The sequence below is a fragment of the Lactuca serriola genome, chromosome 6 (genome assembly GCF_051521515.1).
Source record: "Lactuca serriola cultivar US96UC23 chromosome 6, Lser_US96UC23_V15, whole genome shotgun sequence".
Classification (NCBI taxonomy): Eukaryota; Viridiplantae; Streptophyta; class Magnoliopsida; order Asterales; family Asteraceae; genus Lactuca; species Lactuca serriola.
Window position 1 is genome coordinate 86,693,082 of NC_136413.1, and position 8,832 is coordinate 86,701,913.

Genomic DNA, 8,832 nt, shown 5'->3' on the forward strand with positions numbered 1-8,832 from the left:
GATCTGAGGGTCTATGATATTACAATAGAGTAGTATGTACCATATAATCACAAAAAATTCAGCAAAAGGGTATTTTGGTCAATTAACCTATTTTAAAAAAGGTAATTTTCGGATTTTAAGGGATCATTAACACTTCTAATTTTAAAATCTGAATTTTTTAAATTAATTATAAACATAATTTGTAAAAATAACCGATTTTATTCCGCCAGAATGGATTTTTGTTTGAATGATGTTCTTTCAGAGTTTTATTCTAGTAGAATATTAATGAAGAATAACAGAATTCTTGAACTCCTAGTTGAAGAATAACAACATTTTAGTATTTTCATATATATTCGAACCTAAATACAAATTCATACATATTTTTACATACTAATAGCCTTCTACATTTTAATATATTTATATATATTCTAAAAGAATATCATAAAAAACCAACATTCTTGAATATACAGTTAATGAATAAATACAAGTGTAATTCTTAAAAAATAAGAACATTCTTAAACTATGAGTGTCATCAATCTTTGGCTCATTCTTCAAATCATTCTTATCAGGTCTTCAAGCCATTCTTCCAACCATTCTTCTAACCATTCCTATCACAAATTCAACAAAAACTAATAATGGTTAAAAACATGTTGCTTGCAATTCCTATTAATTTATACATTCTGGGAAAATACATATAATTCATTCCGGTAGAATATACAGAACACAATCTTGCATAATACATAGAATACAATCTCGCAGAATACATAAAATAAAATCTGCTAGTTATAACTTTACATGCCACTATAAAGAATTAAAAGCATGTGATTTTCCATTTGCAATCGTATTTCTCTATATATAAACATTCTAAAGCATAGAATGTAAAAATGCATTCTGTCAGATTTACTAGAATGTTACATGCAATTCCTAGCACTTTATATATTCTGGAAGAATACATAGAATACATTTTGACAGAATACATAAAATTTGCTACTAAATCAAGATTATAAAATTGTGAATAGTGGAACATGTTAAGTTTAATATTTTTCAAATATTAGAAGGTTAGATTTTGATATTTTCCACATATTGCTTATTTAATCAAGTGATTACAAATGTTTTTAAGAATAGTTTTCTCATTCATACAATGTTTAAGTTCTAAAATGTCTCAAATTTGTGACAATCTCTTATAAACCCTTAATCAAATCTTCACCCTAAATTGATTAAAAAAATCAAATACCAATAGCAAAGATTGATGCTTCTCAGGTAATTAACAAATAAGGAGTTAATAGCAACAACAAAAAAACATATGAAAAGATTTACTGAAGAAAATAAAAGAAATACTCTTTGAGGCATTTCTACAAATACCTGGCGTGCAACATAGAAATCAAATTTTCTTTCAGGCCATTTCTACAACAAAGCTGTCGAATTCTCTTTGAGGCATTTCTACAAACATCCATCGATTCTTAATCAAACGAACACCTATGTAGTTATGCCAAATCAAACAAGAACAAAAAGAAAAGAAGGAGCCTTTACCTATTGATTGAATCTGGCTGTTGCAAGAAGATCATTGAGTTGGAACCGTGAAATCCGAGGAGAGCCGGAGAAGAGCGACTCCGGTGCAGGGCATCGTTTGCAAATCCAGGTAATTTTGGCAGAATATTGATTAGGATTATGCGAGATCAAGTATCAATCGGAGATCGATACCTCCTCCCCTCGCTTTCTTTCTCTTCTGTTCCCATCGATCAAGGCCTATGAAGATTCAATTTCATCGTTGATTTCTTTGCCCCATTAGAACCCCTCCTGCCCTCTGATCAAACCTCTAGCACATCTTCCCTTCTATAGTAGCCCAAAACCTCCGAAAACCCGCTGAATAGCAGGGACAAATGCTGGGAAAACGAGAGGGAGGATAAATCGATGTATACGTGATCGGCTAGGGGTTTTTTCAACAGATTTTGACTACATCCCATATTTAAAGGAATAATAAAGAACATATTAATTATCTACCATATTTAAATATGTCAAGATTACTATAATACCCTTAAATGATTTATTTAATATTTAATTATTTCCTGAATTCTTATTGGTGCACACAGTCACAAAATAGTTGTCAAAAACATTTGAATATATATATATAAACATGTGTCACAAATAAAGTTATATATTATTTAATGATTTAGTCATTTATAATTTTTTAAATTTGTATTATTTTCGATAATTATTAAATATATATATATAATTATCGAAAATAATACAAATTTAAAAAATTATAAATGACTAAATCATTAAATAATATATAATTTTAAATTTGTATCATTTTCAATAATTATTATTTAATGATAACTAGGGAAGGATTCCGGCGTTGCGGAATTTACAGTTAGAAAGTGTTCCAACGCAAGCATTGCAAGATGGATGCATATCCCCTCTACAAATATTATGTGTACAATAGTTGTTATTCAAAGTCTCCCAATAGTCCGCCAACAGCTACAAATCAATAAATAAGAAAACACAACATAAATGAAAATCAAATTCATTCACAAAATTGATTTAGGTTCAGTTAGTTAACAGGTGACCAATGATTACAACTTTGACAATATCAAATAGAGTTGAATTTAGAGCATTGATATTAAGGAACATACCATAGCATTATAAACCATGAAGATTTATGAATGTGGGAAAAAAAAAAAAAAAAAAAAAAAAAAAAAAAAAAAAAAAACTTTATTTTTCTAACTTGTATGTAGCACCGAAAACAAAATTTGTGTTTATGTTATGCCTATATTAATAGATACCTCTATAAAATTTATTTTTATGAACAAAAGAATACGAAAAGAGAGATGGGGCTCATGCTCATTCGTAAATTGAACATACATTCCTATCACTTGGACCTGGCAGCTACAACACATTTCAATTCTGCATTACCCTTGAAAAGAACTGGTATTTGGACCTTCAACACCAAACTTTCCTGTAACATAAACAAACCACATCAAAACTAATTAAGATATTTGCAAACAAAAATGACATAATTGCCTTCATTGTATTAAAAAGAATTTCCCATATACTTAAGCTGGCAAAAAAAAATTTAGATACAAATATCACTTCACAATTGAGATGACATGCCTTAATAGGTTGAACTACAGACTAATATGAAGTTTTTTTTGTCCCACCATGAAAAAGTAGCATGTATATTTAGGAGCAACAACCTGCTTTTTTCTGTAAAATGAAATTATTAGAATTTTTTTAATTATTGATGGAAAACCCGTGCTATTTTCTGGAATTTACCATGACAGCTACCATTGATTTTTTTTATACGTTCTTTGATGCTTTTGAATTTCACTCTTTTCACATGTATGAAGATGGCGGACCTTAGACAAAAACATATAGAATTCAAAATATTGAAGATCAAGAAGTGTGTAAAAGTCATAAACGTATGAAACTTAGAACATTATTAAAAAATTGAAGAAAAACAACCCTGTTAATATTGAAGATCACAGGTGAACTCACAACTTCCCTTCATTTTGCTCACAACCTTACAACCTAGTTAGAATAAATATCATTAATAATAAACACAACCTTCTATAACTTATAATTTATATCCTCAATAATATCACCTTTAAACCGGTGGCACTTAAATGCAGAACATGGTTCTTCCATTTGAACCTTCAGACCAAAAAAATATTTTTTTAAGTGAAATACATACCGAATAGGGAAGTTTTGTCTAAGGGTCAAATACCCAACCAAAACCTATGTTCTTTCATTGATTACTACATTATAGTTTGAATTTTTTTTAACTTTAATTTCAGGTTGTAAACCAACACAACAGGCAGTTGGTCCACAAAAATCTAAATAAAAATAGAACAACCAAAAATAAAATTACCTTTCTTTGATGTGAGTGAGCAGTGATGCCAGATTAATAACATAATTCTTTAATTTCATAACCCACTGATAACTACATACAAATATAGAACCCTAATTCTTTAAATTCAAGAATTCTAGGCAAGGTAACACGTTTCTATTGCGAAATTGTTTTGGATAATATACAATACTATAGAAAAGCTGTAAAAAAGTTTGAGGATGTGGACGTAATACATGGTCCTCCCCTGAATTTGAAGATTTAGTCTTTTCGGTAGGATGATGATTAATGAAGAAGATGATCATACGATGATACCTGCATTTTGGAGATCAGGGTCAGCGACAACATTACAGTCAAGGTTAATTCCATGTAAGTATTTCACATTTTCCTTTCGATTAATAGAAAAGAAAAATAGAAGTCAACATTTTGAGAGAAATCAAATTACAAATCTTGAAAACAAATGCTATGAGTTGGGAAAATTATGATTACATTTGTTTCATTGATGACGTCTGTGAGTATTTCACCACCCGGTAATGTTTCTTCAAACACACACATCTTCACCTCATCTATTGGTTCAATATCAATCATAAACAAAATTGATCTCGGCTAGCTTTAAAAAATAAACAACATAGTAAAAATGGTGATGTTTAAGAATCTGAGAAAGAATTAGAAGCCAAAAACTCACTATTGAAAGACACATATACACTAACAGATTCAAATATACAGTGAGTATGAAAAGCGCAAACCTTTTTGTCAATTTGTTTAGATTCATCGTGAGTAGCCTTGGAATCTGCTCTTTCAGCAATCAATTAGCCGCTTTACACTCCATACTTCTCAAACCTTCATATCCTTCCATCTTTTTATCACTGAAATAAAAAACCCACATACATTTTAATGATATCACAGATGAGAGAGAGTAGATTTTGCGATCAAGATGAAAGTGTTGGTCAAGAAACAAACGACTACTAAAAAACTGAAAGCCCTAATTTTGAGAAAACAGTAATCAGGGGAACGGGGACCATTTTTGGGTGTAGGGCTTACAGAATCGAACGGGAATCTTGATTCTTTTGAAGAATCAAACCAATTTTAAAGAATCAGAGCAGAGAATGAGAAAGAAGAATAAGAAGAAAATCACCTGAAGACCACAATGCCTCCAGCCAGCGCAACCGACAACCAACGTCGTCGCACGACCAAAAGCAGCCCCTCTCGAGCTAAAGTGGAGAAATTGATGGTCGTCTGTTGAAGAGGACAATCGATAGGCATCGGTGAGCGATGGAGTTGGAGGGTGACGATTGTTTCTGATTGAAGGTGAAGTTGGATTTGTGTCTGGTGTTAGAGGTGGAAGCGGAAAGCAAAATGAAGGCGGTGAAGGAAGTAGGTAAAGAATTGAGGCGGTGTAAATTTGCTGTCGATTTGTAATTGGATGCAGAGTGGGAGGTGAGAGGACAACATAACACGTAACAATCTTGTATACAGAGTAACAATCTTGTATATAACATGTATCAAAAGGAACATATGAAATCACTATGAAGGAAAAGGAAAAATAATTAAAAAAAAAAAACCCACCAAACAAAAAATTAAAAAAATTTCAGCCAATGAAAGTCGGTAACTGCTCATGTGGTTGTTGTAAATTAGTATGTATATAATTACTTGAGATGTTTGATAAACATGTGTCACAAATAAAGTTATATATTCTTTAATGATTTAGTCATTTATAATTTTGTTAAATTTGTATTATTTTTGATAACTATTAAATTATTATATATATATATATATATATATATATATATATATATATATATATATATATATATATAATAATTTAATAGTTATCAAAAATAATACAAATTTAACAAAATTATAAATGACTAAATCATTAAAGAATATATATATATATATATATATATATATATATATATATATAATCAAATCAATGTGTTATATGAATAAAAAAACTAGAAATATTATTTCGTGAAACGAATAGTATTTAACGGTATTTGAAAACAAATATAGTGAAGATGAATTATTAGGAGATTCGGTTGATAATTACTTGAGATGTATATTTGCACTTTTGCTCTAAGTGATTGGTTGATATTATGCATGTTGAAATATGGACCTATTCGAAACATAGTTGTTATTCTGCTTAAATTTGGTAAGAAAATTGACGGAAAACTTAAAAACTCTTAATATACAAACTTTAATATCTTAGGTTTTAAGGCCTGATATTTGTTTCACAAATGTATGGAAATGGTTAGTCAAGAAAACTGTCGTAGTAGTTTGAGACGAAAACGTATGCACTAAAACCTAGATTTGATAATTAGTAGGACTTTCTATGTGATACATACTTCATGCACTAAGAATATAAACTTAGTAGCATCCCTCTACTCTATAATCGGTAATCAAAGGAGGAACTTGTAACATATTTGTATAGATTTATACATGTTGACACCCCCGCCTATGGTTGCTAGCTATAACCTTCGTCTAATAAGACTAAAATGGATGTAATTGTTCCGATTTATTCAAATGTTTAAGTGTTGAATACATTTTCTTACAATCCATATTTTCTAAAAAATTAATACAATAAACTTATTAATTGTAGCATATTTTAAATAAGTTATAATTAATTAGCAAAACTCTTTAACTTTTATGAGATTCTATAAGCATAAATATTTCGAAATTTATTCTATTATAAATTATTCGTTTTAAACTCACTTTTGATTGTAAAAACCATTGAGTCAAAACCTACAAAGCTCACCAACATTATGATTGATGTATTTTCAAATGTATGTATCTCTAGGTACTTAAGGTGTCTAGAAATAACACACACCCGATGTCTGAATGAAGAATTTGATTCGCCATAATAAAAAGTTGCCCGGATCGATCCGGTGGCCTACAAACTACAACCACCCTCAGAAACTTACACCCTGTATTTCATGTGTCAAACCTGAAGAAATGTCTATCGGACGAAACCCTCGCAGTTCCACTAAATGAGATTGAAGTGAACGAGAACCTTCTATTCGTTGAGCAGCCTACCAAGGTTATGGATAGAGAAGTTAAGCGCATGAAACAAAGTCGCATCCCCATTGTGAAGCTTAGATGGAATGCCAAGCACGGACCTGAATTCACATGGGAACGCAAGGATCAGTTGATACAAAAATACCGTCACCTTTTCGTTGGTTCGTAAGAATAACTTTTAAAGAATTTCGGGACAAAATTCCCTCTAACGGGGTATGATGTCACAACGAGAAATTTCAAGTCCAAAAACCAAGCCAAAGGAGTCCCGTATATGTAATACTTATAACTACACTATTATTATGTTATGGTAATGTAAATTTTTGAGAATTATGCTACCCTAAAACTCGCATGAGCCATGCAATTAAATGTGATGTTGAACTTACGTAAAATATAAATCACACAAACAATAAGGCCAACATATTGGAGTTCCTACATTTTAGGACCATGAACACTTCCCTAGGAAGCTTCCACGGTCGTAAACACCTTAAGGAATTAAGCTTTAGGCCGTAAACTACCCTTAGTGGAAAACTTAGGCCGTAAACTACTTCAAACCACCAAGAGTGGACCGTGAACACCATTTGAGGGAGGAAACATGACCATGAACACCATTCTAGGCAACCTTTAGGCCGTAAACTCCATAGTTGACCTCCTTTAGGCCGTAAACCACTTTTGGTGGACCTCCATTTGGCCGTAAACCACAGTTTAAGGCCCATTTAGGCCGTAAACCCCTTCCAATTCAAATATGTTTACGATGATTGTTAGCTGCAATTGGCTAATTCCCAATGCAAATCCTAGTAATTTATGAATTAACATCTAGTAATAGACATTACCCATCAGTAATCAAAGCAAACATCTTATCAACTTCTCATTCCCATATGAAGGAGCGTAAACCCCATTTTCCATTTCACAAAACTCATTTGCATTCACTGTAAACCTCCGTAAACTCTCTCAAGCATTCAATCAAGTTCCAGAAGCCATTTCTTCACAATCCCTTCTAAGTTTCTGTAAGTTAATTCATGTCTAGTAAATGTTTCATACATTTAGTTATTGAAATTCTTCTATTCACTCATAAATTTATGTGTTAATAACCTTAGGCTAGTAAAAATCCTCAAGAATTTCATCCAACACTTCAAGTGTTTTAGGCTCTAATATTCACCTCATCTCTTCAACCACACTTTCTCCTACTCAAGGTGAGCTTCATACCCCTATTTTTGAGTTTTCATTGTTTTGGGGGAGGATACAAGTCAAAGCCTTGTTTAAATCTTGATATATTTGCTTGTTATGCATGTATGCTAAGTGATATGTGTTAAAGTTATGAAATTCCATATGAATTACCTCAAGAACTGGAAATTTTGAGCAAGTCTCAAGAGTTGGAACCATATTTCAAAAATTATGTATATAAACAAGAACTAGTATGTTACAAAATATAAGTCACAATTTGTTATGACAAGAACCATAAGGATTTGCTTCAAAATTTGCTTAAACAAGTTGTTGTACATAATATTTTGAAGATGTTAAATTATGAAAATATTAATATCTTGGACCATTTTCCGCCATATATATATATATATATATATATATATATATATATATATATATATATATATATATATAAGGATCATTTTTGAAACATGGGATTAATTTGAGTAATTATTGAACACTTCGATTTAAAATGGACCAAAAATGGAAATATCTAATAAATAAGGGTCATTTTCGACATTTTTCTTAAATATGAGCCTAAAATGAGTATTTTAGAAGAAATGGGTCAATTTTCAACAATTCTCATATTTTTGGACCACTCATGACACTTTTGACAAATGTGGGTCTTATTTGATAATCTATAAAAAGAAGGGTCATTTTTGCCGACATCGATAATGATGAGTCATTTTTGATAAATATGATTCAAAGTGAATTATTTCAATAAACAAGAAACGAAATATCTAGTCAATGAGTACAACTATTGTTATTTATTAAATAAATAACGGATTTCAACT

The 8,832-nt window shown here is 30.7% G+C and overlaps 2 long non-coding RNA genes across 6 annotated transcripts; both read right to left on the reverse strand.

The window, feature by feature from the left end:
• Positions 1–435: 435 nt before the first annotated feature.
• LOC145058483 (uncharacterized) lies at positions 436–1,982 on the reverse strand. The gene is made up of 3 exons (XR_013686407.1): positions 1,510–1,982; positions 1,342–1,419; positions 436–587 (listed from the first exon to the last, which is right to left on the reverse strand). It is a non-coding gene; the product is annotated as an uncharacterized LOC145058483 (long non-coding RNA).
• Positions 1,983–2,679: 697 nt separating this feature from the next.
• Positions 2,680–5,279, reverse strand: LOC145059941 (uncharacterized). 5 transcript variants are annotated; one of them, XR_013686796.1, is made up of 8 exons: positions 4,959–5,279; positions 4,570–4,689; positions 4,313–4,433; positions 3,848–4,138; positions 3,582–3,630; positions 3,265–3,507; positions 3,091–3,183; positions 2,680–2,935 (listed from the first exon to the last, which is right to left on the reverse strand). It is a non-coding gene; the product is annotated as an uncharacterized LOC145059941 (long non-coding RNA). The 5 variants fall into 5 exon arrangements; XR_013686795.1 differs by having other exon boundaries at positions 3,253–3,507; XR_013686797.1 differs by having other exon boundaries at positions 3,091–3,507; positions 4,060–4,138.
• Positions 5,280–8,832: the final 3,553 nt, after the last annotated feature.